The 17,422-nt window shown below is 38.6% G+C and overlaps 1 protein-coding gene across 9 annotated transcripts in view; it reads left to right on the plus strand.

Moving 5' to 3' along the window:
• ATP2B2 (ATPase plasma membrane Ca2+ transporting 2) overlaps positions 1–17,422 on the plus strand; it is a 363,788-nt gene that overhangs the window by 135,881 nt on the left and 210,485 nt on the right. Inside the window, exon 1 of one of the 9 annotated variants that reach the window (XM_010718402.3) lies at positions 366–544. The exons of the other annotated variants lie outside the window; for them this stretch is intronic. The gene's annotated coding sequence lies outside the window, so the exon portion shown is untranslated. Of the gene's footprint in view, positions 1–365; positions 545–17,422 lie in introns of those variants that run through there. 9 annotated transcript variants of the gene reach the window in all.

The following is a 17,422-nucleotide window of genomic DNA, read 5'->3' on the forward strand; positions in this document are numbered from 1 at the left end:
CAGCGGCAGCCGGCACAGCTCCGTAAGGGGCAGTGGGGTTTGTGCCCTGCCCTCACCCCCCCACGCCCCCTCCCACGGCCCGGCCTCCCCCGCTGCCCCTTCCTCCCTCCCCAGTGACAGTGACAGGACACGGCGGTCCTTGTCCTTGAAGGTTTCTCCCGTTTCTGAGTAAGTGGCATCTTCCTGGTAGTTTGCCATCTTCCGTTTTTGTCATTATCCCAAGGGAAGTATTAAAATCACAAACAACAACATGGTGGTTCAGTCCATTTTTCTTTCAGAGAAACATTTTCCTTCCCTACGACGTCTGCTGTTTGCTTGCCTTCTTTAGCAGTGGGAAGCTGCAGGCAATAAACATCAGTGGCGCTGGCAGCGCGATGCTCTGGCAGCAGGCTGGCTGCCTCCCCACCTGCCCGCCGCGATGGTACGGTCTGCAGAGGGACTCCGCTAGTGGAGCTCCGCTTGTCAATCCCTTACAGATGCCGAACGGTGATTACTGCGCTGTGTAATTGAAATCATTTTGGATTTGTGATGATATCTTAGCCAAGTAAGTAGCGACATCCACAGCATGAGAATAAAAAAGAAAATATATTTCCCCTTTCTGTTCTGAGCTTGTTTATTTGGCAATTTGCTTCTCGGGAAGGCGCAAGCTGATGAGAAAATGGTGTGGAGAGCGGGTCTGAGTGATGCATTGGGTTTTGGTTTGTGCCCTGTGAATCTCTGCAAAGGTAATGCTTCAACTTGTGTGGAATATTCTGTAAGGTCAGTCTGAAGCTGCATTGCTGAATGGCACTCTTGCATCAGAAATAATTCACTGAGGTTTTGTAGGTTGAGAATTCAGTATAATGTTGTCTTTTTAAACAAATGGGCTTGATTTTGATTAAATCTGTTATTTATTGGTGAGGATAACACGTGGATGAGATTTTGCTTTTATCATTGTGGGTAACAATTGGACGTACAGAAAAGATGAAAATGTGAGTAGTACAGTTTGACTTTTTGTAACTTTAATGTTATCTTATGATAGGTAAAGGCATTTCTTGTTAGGAAAATATGTAATCCTCAGCTGGGTTTATTTATAGAACTGCTTGCAGATTTTCAGTGTGCATGCTTAAAAGTGAAGGGCACACAGAATAACCAAAAAAAAAAAAAAAGTAGTGCAGTGCATTTCTATTGAAATGGATTAGAAAATACTGTTACAGAAACAGGGAAATTTATGTAATTTCTTTTAAGCCTGTATAATGTCTCCTGTGGGAAGATGGGGAAAGGCTTTCTGTGGTGTATGGTCCAATAACTGATGATTCTTACAGATATATATATATTTATAAAAAAAGAGGAATCGGCCCCGAATCCCTGCATGCTGCATGGCAAAGCTTTCAGCTACTCATGAAACACAGAGCGCTTTAACAGAAACCATAAGATCACAGGAGTCATTTCCTATTATGTAAAGGGAGATTCTGTGCAGCTGATCCCTGCCTGCAGCGCTGGCAGCTCCTCTGCCCAGTGGTCCAGGGCAGCAGTCGAGCCCTTCCCCAGCCCCTCATTTACTGGCCTGGAGTTGTCCTGTGCAGGCTGGGGCAGCTGCTGGGGCATCGTGAGTCGGGGGCTGCTGAGACCATGACTGTGGGCAGTCCTGGAGCACTGGGGCAGCCAGGAGCAGATGCTTAGCCCTGCTTTCCGTATCTTCAGGAAGGTAAGTATTGAAGTTGCTAGAAGGGAATGTATATTCCTTCGTGGTAAAACTGTTCATTTTCCCATTCATATCCATCCAAAATGCTGCATACTTATAAGGACTTCTGGCCATTTGACCTCCTTAGTATGTTCTGCTAGAGAGTCTGTTACAGGATTGCAGAGCCTGTTACACAAATGCGGATGCTTGAAAGATAGCTGGCATACCTGATAGAAATAAAAGTGTACTTTTATTTCTGGGCTTGGTGGTTAATATTAGATATATGCGGTGTGAAATTGATGATGAAGGCTTTTTGTTAGCCCTAGCACAGTAAAAGAAGATTACAGATCTACTTCACAGTCCACATTTTTTTGTGTCAAGATGCATTCCCGATTAGCATTTAATTTGTGAGAGGTCATCCATATGCATGACTAGCTCTTGTACCTTGCTCTGAAATAACTGTTTGACTCAGGTATCCAGCAGGTCTTTGATCACATACAGCTTTTACTTTGTTCATGTTCCTCTCATTTTAATCAAAATTGCTACCTGTGAAGAAGAGTTTCATATTTTCCTTGTAGTGCTGTTAAAATGAGTAAGTTTGCGAATAAGGCAGTAAATTAGGGCTTGTAGATAAGTTGTGTATAGTAATGCAGCATGAGCATCTTTCCTTTACCTTGTTTTTTTTGCACCCCCCCCCCCCACTTTCTCATTTTTTCCATTTTTCTTTTTACATTTCTAAGGAGAATTGATTTTTGGCCCAGCACGTCACTGGTAAATACACTTGCATTTTCACAGAAAAAGTCATTTTTTTTTCAGTTGGCAGTGGAATGATATTTCTCATGCTTTCTGCATATATAAAAAGGCTTCATGCATGTACCCTGACACAGCTTGGAAGAGTTTCATGCTTCTCAGTGGGATTACAGGTTACAGAAGATGTGGTAATGCTGAACTAGATATCATACTGCTCTTTTAAGAGCTTCCATGAAATGACATTTCTAAGTGCATTTTTCTTTTAAATTTTATATCGTGTATCTAGGAAACAATTTCAAAGGATTTTTTTTTCCTCCTCTTTCCAGCAGGAAAAAATGTACAGCTTATCTTTTCTAATGCCCTAGAATTTGTGATGTAAACATTTTTCTAATGATTAAAAAAAGAAAATCTAGTCTGCATACTGAAAATGTAAATATATATTATGCTAATATGTAAGAATTAGATTAGAAGCATTAGTTTTTTATAAATTTCTGCAGTTTGTATTTTCAAATGTGAGTTGTATATGTAAGAATTCCTTATTACATTTTGAAATAAATATAGAAGTCATGACCTTGTACCTATCAGTAACGTTTACTAAACCTCACTGTACTGCAGTAGGACTACAGCAGCTGATAGTTCTGTAAATTGAACCCACCTCCTTTTAATAAATGTAAATACTTTCACAGGTCAGACTTAAAATAATGTTCTGAAGGGAAGAAGGCAGTTTATTTGATTCACCCTAATGTGCAACCTAGTAGAGAATAAGCTTAGCTTTTGCTGGATTTTTCATTATATTTTCAAGGAGAAACAAAGAAGGATATTACAGTTCACTGGAATTTAGCAGGTATTGCTCCGAATGTATTTCTGGCTGATTGCTGAACTAAAACTCATTATGCTCATGTGTTATCTGATCAACTGTAGAAAAATCATGACTAAAATTGTATATTTCTAGATAATTTAAATAAGCCTTTTGAAACAGGGTTATAGAAAAAGGCTGAGGATGATTATTATGAAACCATCAGCTCTAGAGAGTTTTTTGCTTAATTCGTATATTAAAATGTGTTGCTAAAGCTTAGTATAGTCTCTCTCACGTTTCCATTAATTTCCTTTTCTTGTTGTGGCAAGAAGGTAGCACTGAATGCACTCTGAATGGAGGCTCCCTGGCAGTATGGCTCTGTTGCAAATCCAGCAACAGAAATCTCTGTGACTGGGATAGTTCTGCTGCCTCTGCAGCACCTGCAGTCCAGGCACTGTGCTTGCCATTAGGAAGTCTCAGCCTAGATGCAGCTTGCCAGGGCTTTATCGTGCACTGTGTGGCTGCTCAATACTTTAAGACTGTATAGAATGTATTCCTATGTATCACAGATCTGTACTTCGTATTCAGTTATTATATATCCTCAGCGGAACGGTTGCATAATAGAACAGTATTTCTTCCAAGGTGGATTATGTTTTGTATGCTGGATTTTTATATGCAAGTGTTAATATATGATAAAATCCTCTAAGCTTTGGTTTCTTATACAAAGAAGATGGTCAATAGCATTTTCTTGTAATTTTTATATATTTGTACAGAGTGCAAACATCGTGCAGTTTTAAGAGCTATGGGGTCTTGTTTGAAGTTTTGCAGATTTTATTCAAGTCTAGAGAGAGAAAAATGCTTGTTTTCTTGTTTTTCATGATGTATGATCCTATTTTCTGTGTTAAATATGGAGAATTACAGTTGTTGAAAAAGAATCAATATGCTTAATTTTATTACAAATCACAAATACATTTTTGGTAATAAAATGAAGCATTTTCTAAAATAGCTCAGTAACATGAAAGTGGTTTTAGGATGCTGGCTGGCATCACTGCAAAGAGCAAGGCATACTCCTCTAAAATATTTCAAGTCAATCAAATACAAAGACTCAAGAGTGATGTGGGATGCTCACCTGAATATCAGATTTTGCACAGTTGAGGAATGGTAACTGAGTTACAAAATTTTTCTAAAGTAGCCATTGCAGTTAGAGGTTATAAAGATTGTGCACCAGGTTATGAGAGAAGTCCTAGAAGAAGTTCCTGTGCAAATGTAGAAGAGGACCAACGGAAATAACCACAGATTATTAGGAAAGTTTGTGCAGTTTCTATCTATTGTCTTCCTTCCACAAATGGAAACAGTGAAATAGGTTGAGGAGCTAGCTGGTTTCACAGAGCCACAGATTCAGAATAGTTGATGTTGGTAGTGCCTACCAACCAATGGAGATCATCTGGTCCATCCACCTGACCCAAAGCAGCTTCAAAGAGAGAAGGTTACTCAAGGTGGTGTCTGGTCACATTTTGAACGTCTGCAAGGATGCAGACTTAGCAGCCTGTTCCAGAGTTTGACCCAGATTTTTTTTTCACTGGGCACAACTGAGAAGAGTCTGGCAGCATCTTCTTTGCTCCTTCCCATCAGGTACTTAAACACTTTGATAAAGTTCCATCCTGAGCCTTCTCTCTTCTAGGCTGGACAACCCCAGCCCTCAGCCTCCAAGTGCTGTTTGAGATATTCCAGTCCCTTAATTATCATCTTATCCTTCCACTGAAGATCCTTCAGGAAGTCTGTGTCTCTTGCTCTGGGAGCCCAGCACCGGTCACAGCAATCCAAATGTCCCAGCAGTGCTGAGCAGAGGACAAGAGCACCTCCCTCAACATGTTGCCCGCACTCTGTCTAATGCAGAACAGGAGGCTCTGTTTGCCTTCTTTGCTGTGAGGATGTGTTTCTGACTCCCAGTCAGTTTTGTGCCCACCAGGATTCCTGGGTCCTTTTCCACAGAGCTTCTTTCCTACGGGTTGGCCCTGCTGGTCCTTCCTGGGGTTGTTTCCTTCCCAGAAAGAGAACTTTGCTCTTCCCTTTGGTGGGCTTTCTGAGATTCCTTTTTGCTCATTGCTCCACCCCATCGAGATCTCTCTGAATGGCAGCAGATCCCTCTGGTGGCATCAGCCACTCCTTCCTGGTTTGTATCATGTGTGATCTTGTGCAGGGAGCACTCTGTCATATCATCTAGGTATTAATGACTATTGCAACACAAGCAGTCAATGGAAAATAAAGAAAAGACCTCTGTATTCTTTCTTCACTAGATGATCCTTTTTGTGGTATAAGCCAATATTTTTACTTGATTACTAATGATTACTGCTGTGTTAAGAAGCAAATTTCTGAAGTAACAAAGGTAAAACTATATGAAAACGCATGTTTGCTTAGGCCAAAATACCTTTTCTTGTGTGTTTCCTGGTTAAAATGGAATCACAATTTTAGGATCTCAGAATTCAGCCCAGAAAGGAAGGAGCATACTATAAAATACATATGGTCAATATCCTGGATATGTTTGGAATTAAGATCATGAAAGATGCAGTATGCAGTACTGAAGTCCAATACATCACTTCTGGATCCAGAAGTGATCCAGATGCAGTTTGGTATGTATATAGACTTGAGAACTAAAAAGAGAAATTGGTGATTTAGGTTTACTAAACAGTTATTTTATATACTAAAGAATGAAGGCTCACAGCTGGTGAAATAATTTCAAATTGATAATTTCATTCAGTGCATTTTAATTAAAGTGAGTTAAAAATAAAACCATATGAAATAAATCACAAATAAAATGAGTTTCAGTCCAATATGCTTTGCATCTTGCTAAAAATTCTATCACAGAAATTGAGGAAGTAGGATGAGGAAGATGTTTAACTGTTACATGCTGGGCGAAGAAGTATTTTAGTCGTGTCTGGCTCTGGCCTTCCCAGCTCCTGTCCTCTGGAAGTAGTTGAGTGATTGAAGCCAATGGCACTCCTCATACATGCATCTCTTTCAAGGAGTTTTACTTATACAAGAGCTCTCTTCAGTATGAGTTATCTTCTGTGTTCTTATTTGAGTTGTGCTCCAATTCAGTGCGAGCTTTGTACTTTGTTTTAGGATGAGATAGGATGAGTGTCTTAAATGTCTTCAAAGATTTCTCCATCTGTATACCCCAGCCAAAGTCTGACGATAACAAAATACCGACCTTACTAGACACAACAGTCAGCCACCACAATTAAAACAGTGATTGACCTGAATGTTTGGTCAGTCATAAATGTTCTGCTAAATGTGTAAATAGAAATGCCTCAAACTTTTCCCATTAGCCAGCAGGCTAATCGAAGCTGATTCAGCAGAAGAAGATACACGAGTGTAGACTACTTCCACTGAGCAGGAGTGAGAGCCTGTTTCTAGTGCAACAGTCCTCCATCCAAGAAACCTTAGTCAGCCAGCTGTCATGGGTGGAGATAGGAAGTGTCAACACATGTGGGATCTGGATAATACCAGTGGATTATTCAAGATCCAACAGGAAGAAAGTTTTACCCTACTCGATCTCACACACAGCGTGTCCTGGGCATCCCCTGGCATTTGTCTCCAGGCATCTCTGTGATCTCCGGAGCCAGCCCACATTTCAAGGTCATTCATCCAGTCTTCACTTTTGTTTTTTAATTCCTCTCTTACTGCTTCTTTGGGGAGCCCTTCTGCTGAGCCTCCTCTTCCTTCTGGAGCTTGAGGGCTCTAGTTTTCACAATCCCAGTAGTCTCTCTTCAATAATGGGATGTGCCACTGGTATTTAGTCCAGGCATTACCAACATTTGCAGCCAGCAGAAAGCAGGTTGCTTGAGAATCTGAAGTTCAGTTTTGGACAGATGCACCCACATACATCCAGTTATCTGCTGCATTCAGTTACATAATTTAACCCGTTTTTCACCTTCACGAGGAGCACATTTCTCAATTACAAATTGTGAAGGTCTTCATTCCTGCTGCCTTTAATGCCTCTGGCCCTTGCCTTCTGAAAGCAAACATTACCATCCGCAGTCTTTGTTGCAGTAGGATGGATGAATATATTAGAACGGTTGTGCTCAGCATCTAACTAACCTTGACAAAAACTGATGCTGATGAAGCACAATAAAAATGCTGCTACTATTATGGCTTGTCTTTCAGAACAAGTACAGTTTGTGTCACACAGGTAATTAGAAGAGAGCGGTGTTCCCAATAAACTGTTCCAGCCCTCCTGGGAAGTGTGTGATCCTGAATGTCAGGAGGCAGCATTGATTTGTGTCCTCTGTAAGCTCGTTTAGGAAGAAATTTGTCCTGGCTGAGGATGACCATTGAATTTTATGCTGCGTGCTTACTACATGCCTTTCCTCAGCCTGAATTATAATGAAGATTTTGCCCGTTGTTCTAAAAATATATCCACTGATGTCTGATATTGAGGGAACAGTGAAATGCAAGTGCAATGAAATCATTCTGTGTTCCTTTTCACAGTGAAATGCAATTGTCTCCCTCCTCCCCCTACTGAGAGGAATATCTAGCAATGAGTAGTTAAGCTAACCTGGGAAATTTGAAGAATTCTGTGCAGTTTTAGATTCACTACAAATTGTGCATTATACAAGAAAGACATTTTCACTATGGCAGGAGTGGTTACCTCTATAATGCTATAGAGGGAAATTGTTCTACCAACGGCTGCAGGACAGTCGTAGTAGTAGTAGTAGTAGTAATGCTAAACCAGTATTAGTGAATAAGGTAGCTGAAAATGCCAACAGACAAACTGTTAGAGCAGGATGATACATAACGAATGATATACCTAATTTACATGCACTGTACACCCCTATTTTCTCTATAGGCTCAATTCTGAGTTTTGCAGGGAACTTTCTTTGACTCATACCAACTGTTTGATGCCTTTTGTCCCCTCGTCACACTGTTTTGCACAGGTTTGGCCAGACCTCCTTGCCATGGAGGGACAAAGCAAAGGGCCTGCCTTTGTGTTGAATCAAGGACTGCCATAATGTTCCTCTTGCAGTGCCAAGAACTCTCCTTCAGAACGTAAGGACTGTGAGCTGATGTTTTATTACTAAGCATCTGTATGTGAGGGGTGCCCAATTTATATGTATGCACCACTATATGTGCAGTCCTTTTATTACGTAGTTTGATTTTAAATTTTGTTCTGATTTGTCAGAAATATTAATGGGAGTTTCTGTGTTCTCTGCATAGTGCTTAAATATCATAAACAAGCATAAAAAGTGCAGGAATAGAATTTATTTCCTTGTATGGGCTGAAAAGGGGGGAGACACAAAAAGGAAATACAGCTTTTTCAGAACCTTGTGATATAGGTAGAGATGGCTACAGTCTGTCTTAGTGCAGCTCTTTCTGTATGCAGGTGGGACCAGGCTCATACCCAGGCTGGGGGACAGCCGCTGTCTGGTGACAGAAATGACCTTGGGGAGGGCAGAGTGAGTTAACAGAGACAGATTGTGCTCAGACTGTGACAAAAGGTACACTCTCCTGCAGAGATTGAATTGCTATCTATTTCTTTCTTTGGTTATCTCCTATTATTATAGATGTGCATTTTTACAAGCTATTTTTTATGTCATTCCATGTTTGTTACAGATTTCCCACCTGACTCTGAAGGAATGCTTACCAAAAATAATAACAATAATAATAATAAAGGAAAAAACAAAAACTGAGGAAGAGACATATCAAATCTGCAGTGCAGAAATAGGATTATATATTTATCTGACTTCTCCTGTAGACAGATGATTAATATAGTACAAACTACAGGGTTTATAGCTTGGTATATCATTAAGGTTCCCTGTAATTCTAATGTGAGAAGATAATAAATTAAGTGTCCTCTTCCCTGCCCTTGTCCTCCTTTTTCTAGTTCAGAAGCATACTTAGAAGTTTTAATCTGAAGGCATATTTCTGATACTAGAGCTGAGGAAGGAAAGAAACAAATGAGAAAATGGCAGACATCTGAAGTGTCATTTCTCTGGAACCTTTTGAAGCATTCAGATTGAGTGCATGAGGTCTTAACATACAAGTCTCATTTGCATATCTTTTTTGGATTAAGAGGATATCTTTAATGTTAGAAAAGTATTTTTGGGGATGAATTTTTAAAAAACTTCTATGAAAAAAGAAAAAACTCATTTCTTAATCAGGTCCAGTTTCCTTTTAAGGAAATAATGTTCTCCTTTATCTTATCTGGAACAGATGGAAGCTGTAGATACAGGACGTGTTATTTCTAAAGGTTTTATTACTGATACAATAAATAACAGTATTTTTGAAACCTTAATTGCAAAACCTGAGAAAAGGACAGTTAATAAAAGTGGTATTGTGAAAGAACACATGATAAAGTAACCAGAAATATACATATGTATTATTGCTTTAAATCAGGGCGCTTTATTTTGTCTGGGAGAAGATACCACTGATAACTCATTCCTGAGATCTGTGGTCAGTAGGAATCAAAGAAGATTATGGTCTATGATTCTGTAAAGTTTGTGTGCCAGATTTATTACATTAAGTAAAATATGATGCCTAATGTTTCTGCAGAGACATATCCTGAAGACTGCAACACTGTCATTAGAGTTGAAGTGGGACTGTCATTGCTGAAGACCAGTAGTACAGGCTGGAAACTCCACAAGGATTTTCTGCTGGTTAGGACAGTTTTCATTTTGATAGTTGCTTGAGAAGAGTTCTGACCATTGCTGAATTAGGAAAGGGATAAGTTCTTCAACACAGAATGGGAAAGAAAAAAAAAAGCATGATATGTAATATACATTGGTCACTCTGAAAGTAGTGCCTCCTATTTATTTCCATGGAAATGACAACAAACACAAAGAGCACAATAACACTATTTGGTAGAGCAAATTCTCAGCTACAAAATACTGTTTTTCAGCGTGGTCACCACCATTAGCTCTGCATTTTCACCAGCAAAAAGCCTGCATGCTGTGCTTGTCAAAATCTGAACCACTAGAGGTGACCCAACATCATTGTTGCCACTGCTGAAATGCACCACCTGCTGCTATGCTGTGCTCACATCCACTGTTTGGTCTCCATAAATTTTCAGCATTTTTTCTGCATGGAGGAATTCAGTGACACCCCTTGCTTCATACACACTTCCACATCAGATGCCATTTTGCCAGACTGCCCTTTGGCTGCTATCTCTCATGTAACAACAGAATGTAATAGAATATTGGTGGGGAGGTTAACTTCCACTGCCATACTACCACCACATGGTACTGACCTCGTGGATCAACATGATAAAATAGGAGGCATTACGTTTGGAGCCATCCTACTATATGTAACTAATAAAATTTGTATCTAGTATATAAATATAGCTTGTAAAAGCACCTTGGTTATAGAGCAGTTGCTTTAAAGCTCTTTTTTGTTGTTTATTGTGCAGTTGACTTCCATTCAAGTTATTCTTTCAGTGGTTCACTTGCAGACAATAACAATTCAGTACTCCCTCCCACACATAGGATCCACTCCCTTCCTCAGTAATTCTTGTTTGACCTTACATCTTGTTCTCCAGAAGCTTTCATGCCAGCTGCCAGATAGTCTATTTGGGAGTTACTCAGGAGTGCTAGCAGCACGTTACTGTGTTGGTCTGCTTTTTCCATTCGCTTTCCAGTGAAGATAGAGCCTCAAAGTTTGAGGACTTAGTTAATTCAAAATTTTATATGGATTTGACTTTTATTCCCATGGCTCAGCCTTTTAATAGCAACGAAGTCCCTCTGCAGTAATAAAAAGAGAAGAACTTGTAATTGCTTCAGATAAAAATTTCTTGGGAGCTATGGAATTCATTCCTGCAAAAGATTAGGCCTAGCATGAAACAAACCACTTCCTCCGTTAAGTTATGCAGCTCTAAACGTCTGTGGTGATGCCCATAAAGGCTGGATGAAAACATGTTGAATTCAGTTTAGGAAGGAGGAGGAGTCTGTTACCTTTTTTTTCTTTTTCTTTTTTTTTTCCCTCTAAAAAATTTCTCCCTGAAATTGTTAAATTGTTATTACATGACTAAAAGTAAGGATTGATCAGCGTCTATGGGAAAGGCAGAGGATAGTATTATGTAACTGCTGATAAGAAGTGGTCTCATATGAAAAAAAGGTTGTAGACTAATGACACTGGTTTGGAGGTGTTTTGAGCTGCTTAGAGGATGGAAAAGTTCTTGCTGTAATTGTGGTATTTCTGAGGGCCTCTGTTAATTGTGGCAAAGTTTTCTTCCTCTCTTGTGAACCCAAGTCTTTATCCTAGAAAGCCTCACTCATGTTTACAATGAGATGCTGTAATACCTGCACTGGAAGAAGGCTTTTATGGTACATCTGTCTGGTCTGATTCTGCAGACATGAGAGTATTTACGGTTTTAAAATCATCCTAAACATTCTTACATGTATTCTTACAGTATATGTGCAGTAGTCCAGTGGCTATCGATTTGTCCTTCATGTATCCATACAACCTACATCTACCCAAAGCCTACAGAAATGGTTTACCCCCCTAAAGCATCATCATCAAAACTCAATGAGATTGATTTTAGATCTTCATCTCTCATAAATATATACCCATAGAAGAAATGTAATTTTCCGTGTGGTTTTGTGTGACTTTTTGAGATGAGTTGTTGAAAATTGAGGTCATGCTAGTTCAGCCTGGCAGCCAAGTCCCTAAACTTGGTTTTCTCCGCAGCTAATATCTCCCTCGAGGTCTTTGGCTCGGACTTTCTTGCTTGATGGTCTCACTCAGTTTTTCCCCTTTCTTCAGACTGGTGAATATGTTGGTTTTTCCTGCTTGTTGATCTTCTTCAGCATCAACTGCTTTCATTAACGTTTTTCAACAAAGCAATGAATCAGAATAAATCACTACTAATAGAAATATAGGAACAGATTATGATTTTGCAAAGCTGAACTGTCTCAAAGGAGATTACATATTTGAATTGAACAAATACAACTTCATAAATAAACTAAATTAAACATCATCTAATTTTGCTTTAGAAGCCAAATAATTTTAATCCATACTCAGCTTCTCTTGGAAATGTTTCACAACTCAGTTTTGTTCTTTGAAGCATTCTAATTCATATTTAAAACTAAAAATGTGCCAAATTGAACAATGGTTGTGTACTCTGAATAAACGTAAAAGCTTGGGTGCATTACATAACAATGCGAGAGCTGGCAAGAGAAAGTGGTTGCCTTTGTGAGTGTCCAAGTAGCAGCGCAAAAAATGTTTCTGAGAACTCAGTATTTCTCTCAAAAGCAGTCTGACTGATGGCGTGTCTGTAGACGTAGCTCAGTGTGAAGCGACAGATTATTAGAAATCTGTATATTTCCTCCAAGGAAATTTCACGCAGAAGTTGTGTTGGGCCAAATCTTGCTCCGATGGTCTGCATTTTGAACAAATTCTTGTTCTTAGATTGAAGAGGTGATTTTAATGCATAACATTCTTTGGAAGCATTTAATATGTTGATTGTGATTGTGATTAAAAGCCACCTTCTTATTAGAGAAGAAATGATCTTAAATGACTGTTAAAAAAAACTGCCATAATATTAAGTAACAGGGTTCGAGAATTCTTGTTACATGTTTCAAATATCATTCACAAACTTAAATTGGATTTCAGTCCAGTTACCTTCAGTGTAAAAACCATTATAAAAAGCCATATTCCAGAAACAGACTTAAATATAGACTTAAATGCAGCTCTTTTTAATGTGCTTGTTAAGTGGTTCTGTATAGGTTGCAGAACACAGCTGGCCAGTGGCTGAAAGTAGTTGACTGTGGTTTTTAGAACTTCTTGGTTTCCCAGTCAATGAGATTTAAGAATACCAAGAACTTTTTTGTCTGGTATCTTGGAGATCAAACAAAGCATGGGTAGTTAAGGTCTTGAACAAAGGTTTTTGCAGGATATTTTTTTCTTTTAGTATTAGCATGTTTGTTTGTGTTGGAACACAGCAATTCCAACAAAAAAATGAAAAAAATCAACCTTTCATATAATATTACTAATTACAAACCTTTTCATATAATATTACTAATATCCGTAGTTTTATTAAAATAATATGTTTTATTCCCATACTTAGTTCTGTGGTCATAGCAAAATGTTAATTTTTCCTGTCATTTGAATTATTTTCTGCCAGTAGTTAACAATAGAATAAAATTAGCAAATTCTCTTCAGTGATTCAGAAATGTTGTAGATTAGTAAATGTTGTGTTTCTTCAAGATAGGAAGAAAGCCACAGTAAAGAATTGCTTGATGTACGCTGAAGTTTTCTTTGTTTTGCTAATAAAGATATCCTGCTCTAACTGCTTGAGACTGGCCCTCGTAGCAGCCCTGATGGCAGAGAGCCCCCCATTAGAGCAGCAGCCAGCAGGGTCCTAGGACTTTTTGCTGTATATTTAAACTGCTGTGCCAAATGGCGTAAGCAAGAGCAGCACAAGGGCGCTGTGACTCATGCAGGCTGCATCTCCAGTGAAGGTCTTGCTGGCAGTAAAGCTGTTAGCAATCTGTTTTAGCAAGCATTGCTGAAGGCAGGTGAAGGACCCAGCAGGAGAAGAGTTGCAGTAGACAGGCTGGAGATAGGGGCCATCTTCAGCACCCAGCAGTACAGAATGCGAGGACTTGAATTGCTGAATTTCTTCACTGAATTGCAAGCCAGCCATCAGTAGCAAGAGAATTTGGTTCTGTTTGCTTTCTCTTTCTTTGTGAAGAGGAGATCAGAGCAGCTCTCCTGGCAAAATATATATATATATTAAAAAAAAAAAATATTGTGTGTCAGGCCAAAACTGTGATTTGTGATCCTTCTGAGTGTGTACAACTTCATCTGAAATGAAGGAAAACTGCCCTTTCTTAAATTAAGTTTGCAGCCATTAGATTTGCTTGTTATAAGGAAGGCTCGTGATAATGGCGTGAGCGCTGCTGCTTTAGTACTTTCTGCATTTTCAGGATATCCTTGAATACATTTGCAATGATGAAGAGCTGATAGGACAGATGATTTCATTAGTAGAAATTAAGATGCAAAAGGTAGATGAAGATGCTTTGCAAGGGAATGTTTTCATAATCTTGCACTGCAGAAATACTGATGATAAGCAAGTGTTTGGTCCTACACCGTGCATTATTGGTAGGCACATGCTTTTAAAGGTGGGAGCAATGCAAGAGGTTGGGTAAAACCTTGTCTATTTAAGATACAGTAAATTAAAATTATTAGTATTTTCTGCAAATAGTAGATACTACATTTTGATGGTTCTTGTGAAGTCTGCTGCAAAAAATATTTGGCCTAATAAGACTGCATACGTCTTCGGAGGAAGAAATAAAAATATAATTTAATGCAGTTTTTCAAAGCAATGTTTTGACTCTTCTGCTGTGTTCAGTTATTTTGCCATTGAACTCCTGGATGCATTCCAGTCTTTATGAATATGCCTGTTATTTTGAGCATGTTTAGTTTCTATCCTTCATCTCAACTATGTTAATTGTAACAGCCAATTTTTATGTGTTTGGATCTTCTAACCATATTGCTTAAAAGTAAAGAAAACTGGTTAAAAAAGCCCAGGATTTTTTTTTTTTTTCCAGTAAATAAAATACCTGATCTTTAGGGTTTCAGCCACTGTTACACAGCAACCAAATATTATTCTCAAAAACTGGTGATTGACAAAAAGCAGCTTTTTGGATGGTACAGAGAGGATTTGATATTTGAGTAATCAAGCATGGTGCTACCTAGCAGTCAAGCTAAAATTTAATTTGGTCAGAAACATTAGATATTCTCCTGCCATGTGCAAGTTATTGATTATTATTATCATTATTTTTAAATTAAAATTGGTATGCATTAATCATTCACAGAGAACATTGCAAAGTAATATAGTTGGTTGCAACTAAAACAAAATAACCTCAATTCCAGCAAATGTTTTTAATCAAGGGCAAGTAATCTGGTACAATGCTGCAGAATTGTTTGCTAATGTTGTGCCAAGCAGATTTTAAACTGTGTGTTGTCAGGAGTTAGTGGGGCTAGTGTAGCAAACCTAAGAAATTGAGCTGGACAAAATTCAAGCACAGCAACTCCCACTGTACTGCTCTTAGCTGAGGGACTGGCAGGCATGCTGCCCTTCACTGGGGATGCGTGCAGAGAAAAGCAAAGCTGAATTTCAGAATTTATGTCAGGTATTGGTTGTGCTGGTAGAAATGCATCTAATTGAATGCTTGCAGCTTCCGATGGTCTGATTAAGGATTGTCATCAATAGATTTCTCCAGAGAGAAATATTTAATAGTGGTCCTCAAGAGGCTGTGCAGTTTGCCCTGCTTGTTTTCTTGAGAAAATGTTTCCAAAGCTGTATAAACGTGCAAGTTCTAAATATAAGCTGAGTCAGCATCAGTCACTTACTTTTTCCTAAAAGATCCCATTAACCCCATGGCCTCCCAAAAACATGGTCTGGTTCTGAGATACTCCACATCAGAATTTTAAATGTAAGAGTCGTGCACATGAATAGATATCATTAACATCAATTGGCAGTGTCCTACCTAGTAATTAGTTTCATGACCAGTGAAACATTCAGAGGTTGAAGAAAAGAGAAAGTACCTGAGTTAACTAGAACTATATTAATATATATTATTAGCTCAATGTATAGACTTTTTTTTTTGTTGTTGTTGTTTAAAGTATCTCAGACTTCAATGTAAATCCAACTGTGCTATTTACTAACTGTTTTTGATGGCATGAGTTTTTCAGTCATCTCTGCTTTAAGCAGTTTTAACCCAGATTATTTTTTTTTAGTTGAGTTACACAACATCAGGCAGTCCATATAGATGAGGCAAATAAATAAAGAGGAGGAGAGTCAACTCTTTGAAAGGGCTGATAATAGCAGGACAAGTGGAAATGGTTTTAAGTTGAAGGAGAGAAGATTTAGGTTGGATGTCAGGGGGAAGTTCTTTACTATGAGAGTAGTGGGGTGCTGGAACAGCTGCCCAGAGAGGTTGTGGATGCCTCATCCCTGCAGGTGTTCGAGGCCAGGTTGGATGGGGCCCTGGGCAGCCTGGTCCGGTATTAGGTATGGAGGTTGGCAGCCCTGCATGTGGCAGGGGGGTTGGAGCTTTATGATCCTTCAGTTCCCTGCCAACCCAAGACATTCTGTGATTCTAGGAAGCAGGTGCATAATAGCTAAAATAGCCAAAATAACAGAGTGAAAACTTTGTAGCCAATCCATAAGAATTCTATGTTGAAGAAGGAGAGAGGGAAGTAAATCAGTCTGCATTTCAGGCTTATCTCTAGACTAAAGAGGAATACATTTTGGTTGACACAGCTGGATTGTGTTTTGTTTCCCATACTTCCTAGAAAACCATTTGTTTTAATGTCTTTCTTGGATAATGGATTCAACAGATTTTCTATTGCAGAGTTCTCATAATTACTCCATTTTGGGTTTTGAGTGGATGCTGCTGTGCACGTTTGAAAATTGACATAAACCACACTCTGTTGGTTTTAAGAGGTTTTAAGAGGTGTAATTTGACTGTGTGATATGCTATAATATATAGTCTAATGTATGTTTAAAACATACGTAACTTGGCTATCAGGTATCTTCTTTCTTATTAATAGTATTTTCTGAAGAAAATAGTTTTTGACTACTACATACATTTCTGCAATAGAAAAATATGTGGAAAGCATAATACAAGTAAAATGTAATGGACTACTAGTTGAATCATTCTCCAGATGAGACCTTTAATTTCATGCAAATTTATGGCTGTGCTTTAAAATATGTAGCCATAATATGGCGATGTTCATTTTTGAATATGCAAACAGCATTCGATCAATCAGAAGCTTTTTGTGTATGTTTATATTTTGGAGTGGCAATGTCTTTCTGTCTTTTCCTTTGATTGTTCATTAGCAATGCCTGCCTGGGCAGGTGAGTGATTCAGAAGTCCTTTCTTGTCTTTATCATTTGGCCCATGAAACGTAGAAGCCACTTTCAATTAATGGTTAGCTCTTCTTATTCCTGTTGCTTTCACGTGAAGAATACAGCCTGTTACAGTGGTAGCAGATAAATATATGTGTTTTTTCTCTTTGACCCTGATTTTATTTGCTCTTTGGAAAAATTCCTTGCTTCTTCATAATAAAAAAAACATGTCATGAGTTTAAGTAATGCCTTAATAGGCATTCTTCTCATCTTACATTTCATCTTTTGTTTTCTTTTATCTTTTACTCTTTTTAAAGTTCTCTTTCATTCTCATTTTTGTGAAGATTTAACTAGAAATGTA

Source organism: Meleagris gallopavo, chromosome 14 (assembly GCF_000146605.3).
Source record: "Meleagris gallopavo isolate NT-WF06-2002-E0010 breed Aviagen turkey brand Nicholas breeding stock chromosome 14, Turkey_5.1, whole genome shotgun sequence".
NCBI classification, from domain to species: domain Eukaryota; kingdom Metazoa; phylum Chordata; class Aves; order Galliformes; family Phasianidae; genus Meleagris; species Meleagris gallopavo.